The following is a 20,741-nucleotide window of genomic DNA, read 5'->3' on the forward strand; positions in this document are numbered from 1 at the left end:
AGAGTCTCAGGCCTTAGGGCATCAGCTCGAACCAGTCACAGCTTATGAATGGCACGGGTCAAGAACCAATGGTAAGCCCACTTCTCTGCAACAAGGTAATAGATAGTTTCTTTGGGATGGAACAGGCCAACCACCTGACATGTGGAATAACATCTATAGGCAACCGTATAGGTTATTGAGTCCACAATACCCAATTCTTCACACTGATAGGTTTTCTGGAGAAGGGCCCAAGTGATGATACCAGAGACATACAAAACCAGCCTGCGTGCCGTGGAGCATCGAGATGTACCAGAATCTTCTTGTGTTCTTGTATTGATCCCTGTTGGTTTTATTTGCAACAAACCACAGTTTGTACTTGCCGTCTGACTGAGTCCTCTGTTTACTCTGGGCAGGGTGTTGGGCCCTCCGAGTCCGCGGACCCCCAGCCTCGCACTGACATACTCGGTAGTCCCACCCAACAGAACAAAGCTATGTGATGCCAATTCCTGTTTTGTCAAGGTGTGAAAGGTTGTGTTCCATTGCTTCCCGTGATGTCGCTCTGGAGTGGGTTCAAATGACATCACTTTCTGTAATGTCATCAGAGGTCAAGGGTCGTGCGATATCACTTCTGCTATGCACCCCTGGCATTTTGGTGAAATGATGTCCCTGCTCCTATCCTCTGTTCCAGTCATCACACCTCTGTAAAACATCTCTCCTCACCCCTAACAGGTCTGTTTCTCCTCACACTGAACAAATAAAGCTAATATGCCGGATTTCTCTCATTACTTTTCAGCCCCAATATGTGAAAAAATGTGCTTTGCAATGCAGCATTTGGACAATTATGCCAAATTTCCTTGGAGTGCCAATCACACAAACTCTTCTTAAAGGACCTGGCCTTGCTTGCTACATTTGCTGGTATAGTGAATATCCGACCACTTAACATTTTTCAGGTCCACTTCAAAGCATCTCCACGTGATCGACAATGTTTTTTTAACGCGAAAGTGAACTAAACCTTACTGTTTTTTAACACATTTTTCTTATTTCCAGTCACTATACCATCGCCTTTTCATTAGTAGTCTAGGCCTCTCTTGATTTGAGTAGGCGACCTGGCAGAGGCGCTAACACATGTATGCAAAAGCTTCCAAGTGGCCTCTCATCAAGTGTAATATCATCAAAATAAACAAAACTACAAATGCCAGAATGCAAATTGTTGCTGGCTGGAAAGCCCATACAGGATCAGGGATTGATAAGTGGCATGGGTGTGTCTGGAAGGCCAGGGCTTCTCAAAATTCCCATCAAGCGTTTCTTTGGACATGAAAATGCACATTACAAAATATAACTGGTAGAACCAGCTCCGTTAAGGTGTTGACTTTTATTGAACTGCAAGCCTCCCTGGCATTCAACCTGAACGGTCCTTTGAGTGAATACTTTGCGGTCGGAGCTTGGTTTGCCTGTGTTTGCAAACGTTGATAAGTGCCAAATTGTCGTCAACACTGTTTCTTGGAAGGTAGATGGATGGTCAGAAAAAGAAGCGGGGCGGCTTCCCCATGCATTCAGAAACGGGCAAATGGATCATTACCTGACCTGTACAAGGGTAACCTTGGTGCTGCTCGGCTGGTAAGGAGTTGAAGGGCTCTGAACCAAAGAACACTCAGAGCAGGAGAGGCCTCGACTCAAGACCCGCACGGTAAGCAGGATTTTTACTATTCCTGTGACCTGTAATTCGTAAAACTAAGCTTCTGTAACACACACCCCTCCACACCCCCACGATAGGCAAAAGGCATAGAAATTGCAATGACCTGCTCTTGCGTCCTCCTCGTTACAATGAGTCCTCGCCGGGAGACAGGTCCTTGACAAGCCCCTGAAAAAGCTTTGCTCTTTCCGTTTTTTGTAAACGTTTCCTATAAAGAGGGCATAAATGCAATTGTGGATGAACAAGTCTTCCCGTTTCATTTCCAGGTGGTTTAAAAGCACAATAGGTATTGGGAAGGAAGGGATGCCAATGACTGAAGAGTTCGATTAATTAAGATTACCGGTAGTTAATCAGGCAATGTCCCCTGTCCCTGTACCGTTTCTTTCTGAGTCATTTTTCTTTCTGTGAGTTTCGTATGCCCCCTTTTACAGAGTCTCTTTCATGCTCTAGCTCCTCCTCTGTTTTTCTCCAAGTTTTATGCTTTGTCTTTTCAGCCCTCTCGTTCTTTGGGCAACTGTGATGTGATCCATGGTTTTCCTTCTCACTAGTGTGACTCCCTGCCAGCCTCTCTCTTTCTAGTGTGACTCCCTGCCAGTCTCTCTCTTTCTCCGACTCGTTTTCTTTAATAAATACCTTTCTCACTATTTGTGTCCCTCACTCTCTGGAGCTCATTTTGCCCCTAATCACAATTTTACTGCGAGGAGCCGTTTCGTTGACACTGCAAAGAAGATGACTCCTCACTGCCAAATTTTCGTTATTTGCACAGTGGAGGACAAATGTGCAGGGCAAAAGGTGGCATGCACTTGTGTATGCCGCTTTTTATCCTGCACATTTGCACTCCGACGTGCAAAGGGAGTACACAGTGGCTGCCATGCAAGCATGTCGGTCAGCGTTTACTTTTTATTGTCACTGCCGCTTGTCATGCTCGCATGGCAAGCGTCATCCACAATAACAATTAAACACAGCCCAACATGCTTGCATGTCAGGCAGCATTTAATCTTCATTGTGAACACTGCTCTGAATGTTTAATTCTTATTGTACACACTTCCTACCATGCATGTACAATGGCTCCCTATGGTGCACACAGAAGGCGGACGCCATAGGGATCTCCAGCCTTTGGGCTGGCATACCGCCCGCAAATTCTGGAGCAGTTGTATAGCAGAGAGGAAGGAAGGTGGCAGAAATGAAAGTTTCGTTCCGCTCTCCTTTCTGCCATACAGGGCCTTCACGAGAGGGAGTGCAGGGGGGGCAAACTGCCCGGGCCTCGCACTTGGAGGGGGCCTCGTGGCCCCCTCTCCTAAGTGGAAGGCAGCACAGTCTCCCGTGTCCATTATTCACACGGGGGACTGTGCTGTCTGCTCTCTGCCCCTGCAATGATTTTGCTTTTTGTTGCGAAGCCTTTTGGCTCTGCAACAAACAGCAAAATAATGGGAGACAGCAGGGCTCATAAGTGGGCTCTGCTGACTCCTGTTATTCAGCTGACAATATGGACATGCTGCATGACAAGAGAGGGCTCCTCTCCAGTCAGTCAGTGTGTTCCCGTTGCTCAGCGTGACCACGCTGACTGATGGGAGAGGAGTTCTCTCTTGTCAGTCAGTTTGTTCACGTTGCTCAGAATGACCACGCTGACTGACAGGAGAGGAGTTCTCTCTTGTCAGTCAGTGTGTTCATGTTGTCAGCGTGATCACGCTGACTGATGGGAGAGGAGTCCTCTCTTGTCAGTCAGTGTGTTCACGTTGCTCAGCGTGACCACGCTGACTGACAGGAGAGGAGTTCTCTCTTGTCAGTCAGTGTGTTCACGTTGCTCAGCATCATCACGCTGACTGACAGGAGAGGGCTCCTCTCCTGTCTGTCAGTGTGTTCATGTTGTCAGCGTAATCACGCTGACTGACAGGAGAGGAGTTCTCTCTTGTCAATCAGTGTATTCATGTTGTCAGCGTGATCATGCTGACTGAGAGGAGAGGACTCCTCTCCTGTCAGCCAGTGTGTTCATGTAGTCAGCGTGATCACGCTGAACGATGGGAGAGGAGTTCTCTCTTGTCAGGCAGCATATCTGCGTGTCGGCTGCGTGGATGCTTTTTAAGGGTGCATGGAGGTAAGGTAAGTGTTTTTATTTTAAATTAAAAGTGTATATGTGTATTAAAATTAAAATAGTATGTATATGTGTATGTATGAATGCATGCGTGCATGTTGGTGTTTGTGTCAATGCTGTGTTTGGTTTTTTGTATACATTCATGTTTGGAGTTGTGTAAGTGGTGGATGAATGCATGGGTGAAAGTGTTTTTTGTGAGTGTGTGTTCAGCACCACGCCTAAATGTATCCGCCCTGGGGGCAACTTCATTAAAGGGTGGGTCCATGGCATGAGAGGTGCACCTAGGCTAAAATGTCAGGGGGGAAAGGGGACTAACACTTAAAATGTTGGGAGAGGCTCTAACGTCATAGGCTGTGAGGAAGGGGCAAACTTCTTTGTCTGGGGGCACCTAACATTTTTCCGCATTTCGAATGAGACTATTCTGGTGAAGCTTCAATGTTACAAGCAGCTACCTCTTGCCTTCATTTCTGAAACGTCACACTTAAGGACGTCTGTGAGAATGAGATGTCTCATGTCACCACTTCCCTTCTAATCACTCCCCTAGCATGCAAGTGCTAACCCCACATCACGATTTCAATTACCTAAACATGTATGGATATGAATGCAGGTGCTAACAGTGAAATTACTTCTCATGGCCGTGCTAATCCCTATGGCAATTCTCACCCAGTTCCTGCCCTCCCCACTCAAAACACCTCCTCACTGGAACTCTTTGAGTTAGCTTTAAACATGCCTTGCCATCAAACTTTGCCCTCAATGTGCCTGCAAGTGTTTCCTCAAAGGAGTCTTCTGAGAGTTCATGACTTCATTGGAGTTGTAAACACGCAACTGGTGTAATAAAAATGTCTTAATCAGGTCTGCCTTTGGCCACTCAATTTAAAAACACCCTGCGTGTCTCTCGCTGAAGTTCTTTTCAAAAAAAGCATTGGCAAAGCCAACAGTTTTGGCTTGTGTATAAGTATTGGGCATTTACCAGGCACTGCTATTAGCTGCTCAGGTACTCAAACCATTTTGCACTGGCACTATCAATGGCCAGCTAATACCAATACAGAAGAGCCGTTCCCATGCCTACACGAATGCCCAAACTGTTAGCATTGCCAGTGCTCTTTTTGCTTTACCCTTGATGCACAGAACTATGCATCAAGGTTAAAGCAAACATACTACTTGGCTAAATTGGCCCACATTGAATGTAGTCCAATCTAGCCAGTAATAACACTTATGGTACACAGTCAGCCTGGATATACTTTCTGTGGCATGGCATTTTTACTGGCTGGGAGTCCATACATGGTAATAATGGCATATATTGATGCAGCCTGCATCGACATAATTAGAACAACCAGCATGAATATATTTTTATACTAGCATATCTCACGTGGAAAGGCGGCATGAAATGTATTGGAAAATGTTCCTATGCACAATGTGTGATTTGCAACTATTGGGAATTTCCATGTGCTTCCATACAAAACCAATTGCAAATTGTATGAATTTCTACCCAATTCTGCAAAGAAAGTGCTCTAAAATGCATACTTTTAACCCAATGTTTCGAACATTTTCTTGGAAGTGAGAACCCCCCTCAAGCAACCCTTGTTTGGTTTGGGCTCCCTCACTGTGCTCTGTTGATCCTGCCTAATTGGCACAAACATTTAAGCCTCTTAAGTTCAGAAATGTACCAGCCTCCACTCTACATCATTTGTCACTGTGTATGATATGTGTTTTAATGCACACACAGGGGCAGGGTGCTCCTTAATGATATGATATGGCATTTATAACGTGCCTGTACGCAAGTGTTTCTAGGTGCGACAAGGCAAAGAGGGAGAAAGAAAAGAGTAGCACAAAACACAGATCTTACTAGGCCTTGTGTCATTCAGATCGTGCAAGAACAGGGAAGGGGGGAGGGGAGAAGTGCCGAGTGAGGGGCAGGATGCAGAAGTGCAGTAACAAAGGAGAAATAAGAGTGCAGCCAACGGGTGGTAAGTGTGGGTACTCATAAGTGCAGCCAACAGGTGGAGAATAAGAGCAAGAGCGGGGACTGTAGTGTTACAGATACAGACCACAAGTGCAGTGGAGCCAAGAGGCAGTGCGGGATTGCAACAGGACAGGCAGGGACCTGGTCCCGAATTCAGAGCTTGACCAGATGACCAGTGCATGGATCAGGCAGGTGATCAGCAAGGGAGAGGAAGCGAGAAGGCAGAAGCAAAGAGACAGGTCTTGAGGTGCTTCCGGAACCAGAGATGGTTCTCCTCAAGTTTCAGCAAGGCCGGGAGACTGTTTGCAGAGGGAGGCCCCAGCCGAAGAAAGAGATCTGCCCTCAACTCTTTGCTTGGAAAAGTGACTGACTCTCAGAGAATTGGAGGTGGCGCAGTGGAGAGCTCATGCCATCTTATATATATTTATTCATATGATAAAAAAGTTAGTCTGGCATGAACCTTTCTTCAGTAGAGCAATCTAACTTTGCTGTAGTTCATTTGGAGTTGTAGTAACAAACCATATTTGGGATCCTGCACACAAACTCAAGGGTAGATTTCTCGAGTCTCCTGTTTGCGGATGTGTCGCCGCTGCCGAGTGCAAAAAAATTGTAAGGGGGCCTCACCAAACATTTTGCCCCGGGCCTCACCACAACTTCTGACAGCCCTGCCGCCATACAAATGATTGAAAATGGGGTGTGGCGTGAATAGAAATCGTTGAAGGCTTTTACGCCTTCCATTTACTTTACGCCACAATAGAACATGAGCTCCTCTGTCTCTATTTGCTGTATTATGTGAAACCAATTTCTAAAGTGCGTTGACCCGAGGCATGCATGGACCTGGACCCTACTTGGTTATTTTGGTCTGGCTCGCTACCCTCGATTGCACATGCTCGTTGTACTCACAGAGGCACAGCTTGGCAGTGACGTGGGATTAGCTTTGCTGCTGGTGCTCTCGTTCTTTAGGCATTTGTCACAAGTTCACTCTATGGTGTTCAGTCTCCCTGTTTTCCACTCAGTTTCTCTATTGCATTTTTCCCTTAATATGCGTGTTTCTCACTCTCTCCATCTCTCTCTATTTGTTTTTGCTAAAAACTGGGTGATATATAGCATACAATATAGAATTGGTTCAGTAGGATAGTATATGACAAAATCCAATGGATGCCAGGCCACCAACATTTCACATTTTCACAATGCCCCTGCCAACAACATATGCCAGGACTGAAAGTGGAAGGCATTAGATTGCGATGGCTCTGCTCATTGCCACAATAAACCACTTTCATGACGCTCGTACTTACAGTGTATGTAATCCGTTCCACTGTCAATCAGGTTCATGATGCTGTTGTCGCCAATATAAGTCAGCACTGACATCTGAAATTATGCTTATGACACTAGTGCCACCATTTTGCCATCACTGCAACTTTAACTTTAAATTATATTCATGATGCTGGTGCCACCAATGTATGTCATTGTTGCCACGCTGAAATATGTTCATGATGCTGATGCCCACACCATAGGTCATCAATGGAACTGTAAAAGCTTTTTTTATGCTGCTGGTGCCCACGTTGTATGTTATCATTGACATTTGTCAATTAAAATTGCTTTTATAATGATGGTGCTCCAGTATAGGTCACCAGGGGCACTATAAAACACGTTAATGATGCTTTTGTTCACTCGATTTCCCATCAGTGCCACCTTAAAAGTCTTTCATTCCACTTTTGCCACCAGTAGATATCATCATTGCCATGTTAAAACACTCTCATGATGCTGGTGTCCACAGTATGCCATCCATGCCACTATAATTGACGTTCACAATGCTGGCTCTACCAATTTCTCATTATTGCCAATTTAAATTAATTTCCTGATGCTGGTTGCCAAATAGAAATAAAATGGCCCGCCCCATGAATATGCGCAGGAATGGGCGCACACACACTCAGACATGCATACACACACACAGATACACGCAGCTCTCCCCTTTCAAGCTCACACACGTGCATTACAGATACACTCGCAGCTCTCACCCTCAATTGCACACACTTACATGTACATATATGCTGAGAGACGCCCGCCCATCTCAACCTCAGGCTCACACACGGACACATACATGTTTTATTTCCATTACTTCTTCAGGGTCCGACTATGAGGGAAAACCAGCTTATTTTAGGGGTACAAGACGATATCCACAGAATAGAAGGTTGTTCTCTGGGGAGGTAACTTTAGGGGGAGAAGACGGGGAGACTATTTACAGCAACTTTTTCGAGACACAGAGGAAAGATTACAGATGTCAAATAATCCTTTGCCTGTTTAACATTTCACTGAAAACATTGACACAGGAAGATATGAGTAAACCAGAGAAGGGTTTCTCTTTCATAACAATCAAGAATCAGATGAGGATACAGGCATTTTTTCGAAAAGTCATTTGAAAATACTTTTTGGGTTATAATACTAGTGGCCAGTGAGGGAGCTAAAACTTTTAGGCACAGGTCGACATTTACACCAGGGAACCATATGTTTTCTAAGGAAACTGTAATTTTTTAAAAGGCAGTCCTTAAAGAATTCCATTCTATTTACGATTGTGTTGATCGCAAACATAAATCCAGCTTTAACTTTAACAAAACTGAATGGGATCATCTTTTGCGATTACACCGCCATGACTCCTTGGTGATTAAAAAAGCTGATAAAGGGCACGACATTGTTGTATGGGATCGGGACAAGTATGACCCCGAGGCACTGAGGCAATTGAATAACGTGGAATTTCATGGGAAACTTGGAGATGACCCAACCAATGCTATACAGAAAGAGATACTTCAGATCTCTCAGAGAGGCTTCCAAGCAGGATGTCTGAGCAAGAAAGAGTTTGACTTCCTCAATCCAGAGACAGTGAGGATACCGTTATTATATGTATTGCCTAAAGTCCATAAGGATGCCTTGAATCTGCCAGGACGCCCTACAGTGTTTCTATGTGGCTCTATTCTGGTGCCAATTGGGCAGTTCCTGGACTTTTTTCTTAAACCTTTAGCAATGGACTGCTTGACCTATCTGGAAAACACGACAAACGTAATAAATCAGGTAGAGAGAGCAACATGTGACCCCACTATCATGGTCCTTATTACTCTATAAGTGCAGTCGTTATACTCTAACATTCCCCAAAGAGAATCATAAATTGTTCTGAAAGATTTCCTATAAGAAAACGAAAGCCCAATCCAAGTATCGAGCAATTTGTTGATTGATCTGTTGGAAAATGTGCGAATGAAGAATTTGTCCGGTTTAAAATTCCTATTATATGCAAATATAGGGTAGGGCCATGTGTGCGGCTTTTACCCCCCCACTTTGCCACTGTCTACATGTGGAAGTTCGAACAGCTATATACTTTGGCTGATAACCCATTTAAATTGGCACTCACATTTGTATAAAAGATACATCAATGATGTTCCATCACATGGGATATTAGTAAGGAGGATATTAACCTTGCCCATGCCTGAATCAACGAAATGAACCCTAACTTGAGATTCACTATGCCTTCTGATACACAACAGATTGCATTTCTGGACCTACTCATTATAGAACAATGTGGGCATTTAGTGATAGATGTGTTCCTTAAGGAAACTGACCGAAAAACCATTTTACACTATGGGAGTTTCCAACCGCAAGCATTACAGAACAATATCCCATGTGGGCAATTCTTAAGGGCTCGACGGAATTGTACCAGTGTGAATGACTTCACTTCACAATCTAATGTCATTCAACAGTGCCTTTCTAAGAGGGGATATCCAATAAGATTATTGAGACATTCTAAAAAAGAGAGCTAAAAATCAACCTAGAGATAATCTTTTGCTCAAAAACTCTATGAGCAGTAAGGTGAACGATCGTTTAGTATGTGCCATGATTTACAACACACACCTCAATGAGATTAAGAAAGCCATTTCTAAATATTGGCATTTGCTTCAGTTGGATTATTCTACTTTTCTCTGTCCCATGAATCACGGTTAGAGTCTCAATTATGGATGTACCCGTACCATACCTACAGCCACATTAGTGGCTTAAATAACTAGGAAAAATTGAGCCAGTTGGTTTGCATAACATTTCTTATGCCTGCCGAAATCCAGAAGCCATCCAGTTGTGGCAATCTCAGTTCCTAGATTAACTCACAGAGATCGGGATAGTTGGGGGCACTGAATTTAGGTAAGATGACTTCATGTGGAAGCTATGATCTGTGGTGTTTCTATCTTTAATTGGTTTCTCTCTTTAAATGGGTTTATGGAGTAATTGCCCAGAAGAGTTAACTACTATTCCAATAAGGCATCAATTATAAATATAACTTTTGTAGGGTGTTATATCGCGTGCGTGATGCACTTAGTGTGCCCACGTTATTGGCTTTTGGAAAATGTTGTCCGCTAGCGTAAACATTAAAATTTGCAGCGTATTGAGATACCTACCAGTGCACTACAGTAGCGGTAGGCGGCATTCGTCTTATGGTAGCAAGCGTTTCAGAGTGCTTGCAGTTTGTCCAAGATGGCACCTATTTTAATAGGTATACTGAGCGCCCCCTAGTACGTGATCCGAGTGCTGCAAACCCATGCACGAGCAGTGTTGCCAACTTGGCGACTTTCTCATTATATTTAGCGAGAAAGTACGGCCCCCTAGCGAATTTCTGTTAAAAAAGTGGCTAGCGAGAAATCTAGCTACTTTTTTCTATTGGTTTGGAGACTTGCGTCATTTATGCTAGTTTCCAAACCAATAGGAGGTGTTCACTATTAATGATAACAATGTATACATGTGTTTCAGCAACGAGTGTTCTTCCGCCGGTTGTTAAGTGGACAGTGCGGCAGGTAGCTTGGAGGCACAGAAGAAGACTCAGGGGTGTGGTTAAGGGGTTGGACCGGAAATAAATAGTTAAAAGGGGAGGAGCCACAGTAAAAGCGAAAATCGTAGGGGGCAAGAGAAGGCAATTATGCAAATTAGGCAATTATGTCATTTAGCTACTTCTGGTGACTTTTAGGGCAGCCAATAGCTACTTTCCTCACTGAGGAGTTGGCAACACTGGGCGCAAGTTCCAGGTGCAAGTTTTTCAATTTGACTTTGCACACAGTCTTGCGTTTGCCGGAACCTTCCGGGTGAAAGCTCCCTCATGTCCTGCTCGCATCTATTATGCAGCTTGTTCTGCATTGATTTCAATGTATTTCCACTTGGCAGGACGGATGGGTTAGATGTGTAGAGTTTGATAAGGCTCACATTTTAATGGGACATTCGATTACATAGATTCTGTGTACACATTGTTACAGATGTCCCTGCCATTTCTGAACACGCTGAGAAAAGCGTGATATGATTTTTTGCCGAACACTAGCATTTTCCTGCCACCATATGAGTAATACCTGCGGTTAAGGTTGGTTGTGTTAATTTCCCGTTCCATTCGAGTTATGTCTCCATTTTTAATTATGACTGTGGCACCATAACTAACTAGCGGATAGTTACCCGAGTTGTTTGCTGTGTTGTTGCAGGTGATGCTTAGTCTGCACAGTATACTGGGAATTACAATGGATCTTGTCCACATTGTATCATAAGTGAGAGGTAACTACATAGCCCTTTCTATGTATACTTTTCTAGGCGCACAATTGGGAATGATTGATGAGCTAAGGCCTGGAGCAACGATTTAAAAGTATTTTTTTTCTGTGTTTTGATTTGTTAAAGCCAGTTAGGAATACCCGGCATGCCTGTAGATACATAGCCCTGGTGAAAGAAATAAAGGGGGGATTGCCCACTGGCATGCATTAGGTCCTGAAGAAGACAGACATCATTTCACCTGTTGTTTTAGATGACTGTTCCGCCGAAACTAGAAAAAGGGAAGGGTTATATTTAATTTTTTTATTGTGCATTTGTTAGGTGCTTATACAACAAGTAAATTGTGTTTCAAAGTGGCCACAGGGCAACAGGGAGGGAACATATCATAGAGAACAATTAATACACTGAAGGACAAAGATTAACCTACTAGGCTTTGTGGGCATTCAGAGCATGCAAGTGCAGCAAGAGGAGAGGGGAAGGGAGAGAGGGTGGTAAGTGCCGGAGTGCCCATGCTCGTTAGTGACCAGCAGGTGTAAGTGCCCAGTGTAGGAAGTGCTAGGGAACTTTCAGCTGTAATACATAAATGCGTAAGTACTGGCCTACAGTGGTGAAAGCCAGTGACTGCCAAGGAGCAAGTGCTGTGGGTGAACAAAGGCTGAAGGCGATTGGGTGTGGGAGGCCAGGTCCCCAAAGGACACATAAGGGCCCTGGTCACCAATCGCAGCAGCTGTGGAATTAGCAGAGAAAGGGAAGGAGGAGGTGAAAAAGTCTTGAGCAGCTTCCGGAATGTGAGGAGATCCATGTCAAGACAAAGAGGGAAGGGGAGGCTGTTCCATAAGAGTGAGCCAGCTGAGGACAGAGATCAGCCACCGGCCCTCTGTTTAGTGAAACACTTGACACACAGAGAGTTGGTACCCGAGGAATGTAGCAATCTAAACGGAGAGTATTTAGGGAGAGCAAGTTGCAGATAGCATGGTCCCCGGCCCCAGACATCCTTTTGGATGAAGGAGAGGGATTTGAATTTTATCCTTGCAGCAACCAGGAGCCAGTGAAGATATTTTAGGACAGGAAATATGTGGTCCCTGGACTTGAGGCCAAGTCTTGCTGCCCTATTGTGAATTAGCAGAAGGGGTCATAGGGAGGAAGAAGGTAGATACAGCAGTAGTCTAGCATAGAAATAACCAGAGCTCTGGTAACATTGAGCTTCTGGGGGCAAGTGAGAAAAGGGAGAATTCCTTTGAGAAGAAAGAGTTGAAAGGGGGACTTCTTGGCAATGTCCTGAATGTGAGGGAGGAAGGAGAGAGACAAATTGAAGATGACTCCAAGGTTTCTGGCTTCAGATGAAGGACAAGGGGGAGAACCCATAGAGGATGGCCAGAGTGAGGGGAAGAAAGAGGGAGCATCAGGGTCCGAATAGGAAGGATCGCAGTCTTGGTTGCATTCAGGCAGAGATCGCTGGAAGTGCACCAGGACTGGATGGCAGATAGGCAGTCAGGGATGATGGAAGAAGCAAAAGGGTCTGCAGGAAGTTTGGAGAAGAGTTGTGTGTCAAATGCGCAGCACTGGAAGTTAGGGGAGAAGGAAGAAATGAGGAGTGTCCGCGGAGCAAGGTAATTGTTAAAAAGCCAGGGGCAGAGGTTGGAGCTCTGAGGGACACCACAGGTGGAGAAAGAGGTAGGTGAGGAGAAGGTGCCCAGAATAACCTGGGATGAACTGTCAGTTAGGTAGGAGGTCAGCCAGTCCAGTGCACACTCCGAGGTACCTAGGGTGTCATGGAGCCGTTTTATGAGGATGGAGTGGTTGAACGTGTCAAAGGCAGAGGAGAGATGAAGTCGAATGAGGACAGCTGGAGAGTTAGAATCCAGAGATTGAAGCAGTTATTCAAGGGTGTTCAGAAGAGCAGATTCCATGCGTCTGGATGCTCCAAATCCAGATTGATGTTGTGGAGAGCAGCAACAATTACAGTGTGTGAGGTAAGTTATGGGAAGGCCAGCTTCTCCAGGAGTTTGCCGAGGAAGGGGTGATGGAAATAGGGCAGCAGCTGGATGGACAAGTAGGGTCCGCTGAAGGTTTCTCTGATGTCCCAATCCCCCCTCTACACAACCACTGGGCCGAGGAAGAGGGTGACTGAGAGTAACAAGACTAACTCGTACTGGACATGTCACATTAATCTGGTCAGGCAAAGTCAGGCACTTGACTTGAAGTGCATAGATCTGATACCAATTAGCTCTCCTCACACGGATAAAAGGCAGAACCTAGAGACACACTCTGAGCAAGGTGAAACACGAGTAAGAGCAGAACATTCGGGCTAAAAGGCAAACCTACTGGAGCAGAGCGATGGACCAAGGAATGAGAGCAGCAGGTTGAGAACCCCAGGAGTTCCCTACAGGAGGTTGTTGCTTCCAAAAGACAGCAAAAGATACGTGGAGAAGGCCAAATCCCAAAGCAGAAGGCTGCATTGTGTTCCCAGGATGCCATCAACCCTCCTGAGTCAATTGCAGAGTTGGGGAGGCAAGGCCAAGTCTGTGGTACTAACCTTGACTAGTGAATTGAAAAAGTGTAAAGAAGAGAAAGAAACGCACACAGCCGCTGAGTTGGCAATCTACCTAAGAGACTGCTGTGTGTTAAGGAAAGATTGAAGGTACAACATTATATCGCGAAGTGAAGGCTGCACATTTGTGGATGAGACGCGAAGAAAGGCAGACCTGTGAATGAACTTTGAAGTAAGGACAGCAGTGAAATCAGCTGTACTGAGTAACAGAGTGGTCCGGCGAAAGGAATTAGCCCACACTAAAGTCTCTGTGAAAAGTGCATTATTTGTAGCAGTAACGTAAATGAACTGTAAAAGCGAAGTGATCAAAATTAACCCCGAGAGAAGGAGAGAGTAAAAAGCTGAACGTTGAACTTTGAGTCAGTGGTCCTGCAGAGGTCTGTAGAGAAAGCCACTGACATTCGAAAGTCTTTGAAATCTGGAAACGGTCTGAGCCCGGCTGACGGAGACCCGAACTGTAATAAGTTTGGGGAACGTAGTCCCCTGCAAGGTTTGTTGAACTTTTGTTGTGAAATGTCTGAGCCCGACACAGGGGGACCAACATGAACTTTTTGTTTTGTATTTTATATGGTATTATATAGCACCTTACACCAAAGCGCTGAACATAAGAACAAAAGGGTACAATAAAATGAAATTAAAATTTGACACACAGCATACATCTGTGGTTACGATAACCTTCATTAACCAGTCGAAAAGAGGTAGCATCGCAAAGATACCCAAAAGTATACGTTGACAGTAATGCCGCTGAAAGAGAGTGGGAGAGCATTCCAGTGTAGAGGGGCCAACAGAGAGAAAGAACGGAACCGAGATTGAGCAAAGGGAGGACGAGGCACCTTAAGAAGATAATGAGAAGAAGAATGAAGTGAATGAGAAGTAGAGTAGAATTAGATGAAAAACGAAAGATAAGGGGGTGCAAGGCCATGGAGGGATTTAAAAACTAGACATAGAAAATTAAACTTTACACAATGATGAAAAGAGAGCCATTGTAGATCACTCAAAGAAGATGAAATAGAATCACGAGGAGCAAGAAACAGAGAACACGAAGGCGGCATTAAATACCGATTTCAGAGGGCAAGACAAGATGAAGGAAATCCAAAGAGTACGGAAGAACAGCAGAAGAGCTGTGTGAAAATTAGGGCAAACACCAACAGTACAGTGGCCTTAAAAGTCATGAAAGGACAGGCTTTTCAAATGCTATACACATGAAATCGACAGGAAGGGCAGATAGGGAAATATGGTGACTGAAAGAAAGGTCTGAATCAAGATAAAGACCCAGATTACAGGCCATGGAAAATGTAAATAGCTGCGAAGTGGGGAAATGATATGAATGGAGGGGGCGGAGAACGAGAAATATTGGTGGAAGGAACGTTTTTGTGGCATTAAGCACCAAGAAGTGACATCCCAGACTGAATGGCGCGAAGACAGGCGCTGAGCTTAAGATGGATATCATCAGTGAAGTGCGGTTAGGAAAGGAAAAGCTGAGTGTCATCAGCATAAAGGTGATAAGAGAATCCAAAAGAAGAAATAACCCCAGCAAGTGAGGCGGTATAAAGAGAAAAAATGACAGGACCAAGAACCGAACCTTGAGGAACGCCATAGATGAGTGGACATGTTTTAGAAGAGGTCTGAGCCCGACAAAGGGGGACCAGCATGAACGTTTTGTTGAACATTGTGTGGAGGAATGCAAAGAGAGATTTTTTTTTTTATTTGTCCATGATTCAAAAAATGAACCTTTACAAATTATATGTAACAAGTAATCAAAGCAGTACCAATTCATACATTTACATAATAATATTAACAATATCGACCTTAAACATCAAAAAACATTTAAAATTATAAAAACAATAAAGCAGAAAGAGAACCAAAAAGAAATTATAGCATAACATCATTGATTTAGTAGTTCATTTTCTATATGGTTCAGGAGCCATACTAGGGCATATGTCAAGGAACAATGATTCCCATACCTCATTCTTTCCCAAAGTGCTTCCAGACAATCTTCAAAATCAATATTGACGAATTTCATAAGTAAATTGGTTCTCTTAAATTTAAAATGTGGACAGTATAAAATTAAGTGTTTGAGCGTTTCAACAAGTTTGTCACAAGGATAAAAACGGCATATTAAATTGGTCTTCTCCCCTTTGACCTTTTTTCAACATCCAGACCTTTCCCTTGTGTGAAATTGGTTAAATTTAAACCGCATATAGTACATTCTAGTGTGATTACAAGGAAAAGACTCAATATATTTGTAACGAGGAATTTGTTTTTTGATGAAGCTGGCGTACTCAGTGTATGTTTTATATTTTTGTACTTCCAAATCACCCTTTTATTATGCTTACATATGGCCTTAATCAAAACACAGTTAACATTATTATAGTTCAAGATACGCACCTGTCTCAACTTGTTTTTATATTTAAGCAATACCCGTTTACGCAATATATGATAGTTGCAAGTATATAATTCATTATTTCTTAATCGTCTCAATTCATTATTTTTTTCTCTTTTTAGCATCTTGCAAGTGGACTCAAAATGGTGAAGATTAGGCGTTGCTTTGTTATTGTTATTTTTACAGCAAAAATTGAGTATTGCTTTATGTATAACTTTTGAGTACAAGTCCTCCATGATGGAAATTGGCCTGTGCTGATTCATATTATTCTTTGTGATTTTTACAGATACATACTCAACAAATTGCTTGCAGTGGCCAGGATTCCATCTAATGGAAGTAGCGTCACAATGAACTTCTGGAAAGATTAGGGAATAATCAATGTCTAACATAGAACATTCCATTTTTAGGGTTATGGTTAAGTGCGCATGGTCTCCATGTGTTATGGGACTGATTGTAAGTGGATTTGCTATCAGAGAGATGTTATGTGAGAGGCCTATGTAATCTATCATAGAGTGGTGCTTACCTCAACTCCAAGTAAACTGCGAACCTGAGGCAATACTTTCAGCAAGTTCAATATCCCAATCATAAAAGTACGATTTCCATATTGATACTCTAGTTTTAACTGAGGATAAGCTATTTTTTGAGTGAGGATATACAAAAGACCAACAGTCGGAGTTAAAATCCCCACCGATGATAATTTCACAAGTGCCAATTCGAAGAAGAGATGTTTCCAGGCAATTATCCAAATCATTTAACATAGCTTCAATCAAAGTATTAACAGGGTTCCAATATAAACTTATTAGCAAGATCGATTCATTGTTCTTATTGTTCAGTGTCAACCATACACCAAAAGATTGGATGATTCCCAAACAAGTTGTGATTGAACTTTAATATTGTTGGTTATTGCAATAGCTAATCCACCAGAAGGGTGACCACAATTAAGTCTACTTGCTGGAGAACAGTAAGTAGTATAACCTGTAAGAATAAGGGTGTCTGTTTTCATGGTTTCCTGAAGCAATAAGATATTAGGATGGTCGAGGGTGCTTAGGGTGGCAAGCCACTTTGATAAATTATGAAACCCGCATGAGTACCACAAAGTGATCTTTAGTTCACAACGTAACAATGGCTATGCCGCACATGCTTCAGTTTTGGAGGTCAAGATTAGTTTTAGCATGGGTTCTAACCAAGTCATATCTTTGTTTTTGCCAGCTGAGTTCAGCAATTTGACAATAGATGGATTCATGTCATTAGATCCATTTTTGGAATGTTGCTTGGTTTCTACATTAGCAATTACAGCTGGTCTGTGATAGGCTATACATTCTTGTGCAGAGCTTTCATTCGAAAAGGTGAACAAGGAGAACCCCTGTTCTGGTTCCCCCCCCAGTGCCAAGGCCTTTTTTGGTGATTTCGGTATTTCAAAATTCAAAGCCTTCTAACATTTTCCCCTTCATTAACCCATTAAGTGCCAAGAACGAACTATCTCGTCCTTGGCACTGGGGAGGTAATCCCAAGGACAAGATACCTCGCCCTTGGTACTTAAGGGGTTATTCTCCTCACGGTGAAACCAGATAAATTTCAATATTGATTCAGAGGGAAGGAAACATATCATACGATGGTTGTTCCATCTTGCCAGTGAAACTCTTATGAGATCTTCTGATGTGAGTATCCTTAATTGCAGGATACGAGATAATAATGTAAGAAGATATGAGCGATTGATGCAGGCTGATCCAAGGGAATCGGGATTTTCTTCAAGGCCGATGATAAATACCCCTTTAGAAACTGGTTGGGCATTAGGAAAAGGTGTTATGTCTGAATGTACACAGAAAGACGTAGATCTTTGTGACATAGAAGGCCCTTGGTCAGGTACCATTGGGATAAGATCGGCCAAGGTTGATAAATGGAGTGGAGGTTTTACAGCAAGAGCATTGTTTACTATTTCAGTCGAAATCACTCCTGCCTGTAAAGCCTTACTTAAGTTGGCTAGAATTTCAGTGTGTGTAGCACTATTTTCCTCCTTTGATGGAACATTAATACATTCCCTAGATATCCCAGATCCATGCATTTGTGTTATGTTAGCTTTATTGTTGTTAAACGGGGCTAAGGAGTGAACCTCCGGCAGAGCCTTTAAATTGCACGGACTAAAGAACTTAACTTCATTGGGTAAAATCTGTACTTTACTGGCCCCGTTGATTATAATAAATTTCTTGTTAGGAGGAGGAGCTTGAGCATTGACTAAGGATTTTCCAATAGTGCACACTTCAGAGTAGGATTTCCTTTTCTCCAAAGTTTGAATTATTAGAGATGGAATACCCACAGTGGGTGCTTTAGGATTTTCATTTTCGGATGAGATTTGACGGCAGTGGTCCAGCTCCTACCGCTTATCGGGAAGTAGGCATTTCAATTTTTTTAGATGTTTCATGTCATGTTCCTGTGCCTCATCACTAGATTCAATGCATTCCATTGACCTTTTAATTTCTTAATAGCATGCGTAGGGGCCGACCGTGATGGTTTGGTTTTGGCAAATCTAACATTTGTTTGCTTATCAGAGGCTATTAGAGAAGACCTGGAAGTAATAATGCAGCTTGACTCTCGTTTGAAAGTTGAGCCACATCAATGGGCTCTTCCTCCAAAGACCCACATGGAACAACCAATTTAGGCACTGTGGTTGGCTTAGGTTTACAGTCCGGTGTCAGATTGGTGACATTTAATTTTTCTTTAGCAACAAGTAGGGCCACTCTACGTCTTTTGGCTGTCCGTTTGCGAGCCTGCAGGTTTTTTCTTTTTTAACGACGAGATATGGAACCCGTGCCCTCTTGAGTGCCAGAGCAGGGGTTCACATCTTCATCAAGCTGTTCCATTGCCTTTAAAAGCACTGATGGACTATCCAGGGATTCCAGTTGTTGAGACTGTTTGTTGTTAAATAGTGTTATAGTACACTTTAAGTCATCAATAGATTACTTCAATTCCTTTATATTGGCCTCAGAACTGCATACACAGTGATTTGGTGCATCAACATTAAGGTCATTTGTAAGATAGATTATTGGATCTATGGAAGAGAGCATGTCTAACGACAACTGAGCACCTTTTTCAGCATAGCACATCCTAGGGCTAGAGGTCGGGGCTTTAGAGAGTTCTAGTTTTGACATTGTGACAGATTCCCAAGCCAATATAAAACCCCTCTATACGATCTATTTTAGAGGAGATTTGCCGCATGGAACATTTTATTTCTCGAAGTTCCAAATGAGACAAATTGTGGCCTTTGTCAAGTAGGTCTAAGATCTTAATGATCACTGGAAATGTATGGGGACTCCTCCCTTCATTGTTGTCAGGCGGGTACACCCTTGTAGGGGAGTCTTGCAAGGAGTAATTCCTTAATGGTTGAGTGAGTTCAGGAAAATATGGCAATTGTTCAGGTATTGTTTCCTTATTGATATCGTCGTCATTAGGGGAAGTATTATATTGACCTAAGGGTGACACCAGATGTTTAAGGGTTTTTGAGTATATATCCTTCTCGGGAACTCTTGTAACTGGAGGGGTTTGCATACTAATAGAGCGTCAAACTTGGCAGTCTAAGTCAGTCATAGTTTCCAGCTCCGATTTCAGTGGCTTGTTGTAAGAAGAATTTGCAGTGAAGGATTTCAAACAGGTTTTTTTTTCTAATATACTTTTCGAATTCTCATAGGACACAAAGTCATCCCTCAGCGGAGAGACATTATCGCCAGACACAACGAAATTGCCACAAGCAGAAAAATGAACCTGCGCTGAATGAGCAGAAGACTCAGCAGCGCAGAATTTAGAGGGATATAGTAGAGAAGCTTCAGTTATGGCAGGATCGATGTAGGAAGACCTGCCCGCTCATACCATTGAGTCAATTGTGGAGCTAGTAATGGTGAGTGGCATAGTGTCAATGCAGCGACGACTGCATAGGCCACTTGCCATGTTCTTGTGAAATCGTACACAAAGATGTTTACAAGTGAAAAAACAATGACAATGGTGTAATAAAGCGAGCACAGCTAGCTCAGGGCAACACTAATTGAACTTACGTGTGTGACCCTAGTCAGGAAGATTTCCTGGGTCAAAATTAAACTCAGGTAGGTATTGGCCATGTAGAATTTCTCCGCACAAGAAAAGTTAACAGTTACAAGCACGTATACAGAAAATGGAAAGCAGAGGCATGCTGGGCTGGACCGGGAGCCGGCGAGCCAGCAAACAGCACAAGCTTAAGCACAGGCTTGATGCGCGTGCGCTGATGCGCGCGGCCCCTTCTTTTTGTAGACTACTGGGTAGGAGGGGCATGGCCTCCTGTGTAAAAGAAAATTGACGCTGTAAATCACTATATAAAAGATGTAAATGGAGTACAACTATAAGGTAATATAGCTGTTGCTGAGCTTCTATAGAATGTCCATACCAAATAAAGCACAACAGTCCTTTTAAAAGCTCCAGCAAGGATCTGGCGTGGATAAGATGTGTAGAGCAGAGTAGATACCCAGCAAACAGCACAGACCTAAGCACGGGTTTGATGCA

General features: G+C 43.3%; 1 protein-coding gene across 5 annotated transcripts in view; it reads left to right on the forward strand.

Annotated features, from left to right (window-relative positions):
- LOC138471705 (uncharacterized) overlaps positions 1-20,741 on the forward strand; it is a 370,985-nt gene that overhangs the window by 178,576 nt on the left and 171,668 nt on the right. Inside the window, exon 1 of one of the 5 annotated variants that reach the window (XM_069609474.1) lies at positions 1,488-1,666. The exons of the other annotated variants lie outside the window; for them this stretch is intronic. The gene's annotated coding sequence lies outside the window, so the exon portion shown is untranslated. Of the gene's footprint in view, positions 1-1,487; positions 1,667-20,741 lie in introns of those variants that run through there. 5 annotated transcript variants of the gene reach the window in all.

Source organism: Ambystoma mexicanum, chromosome 8 (assembly GCF_040938575.1).
Source record: "Ambystoma mexicanum isolate Mex_15411 chromosome 8, UKY_AmexF1_1, whole genome shotgun sequence".
NCBI lineage: Eukaryota > Metazoa > Chordata > Amphibia > Caudata > Ambystomatidae > Ambystoma > Ambystoma mexicanum.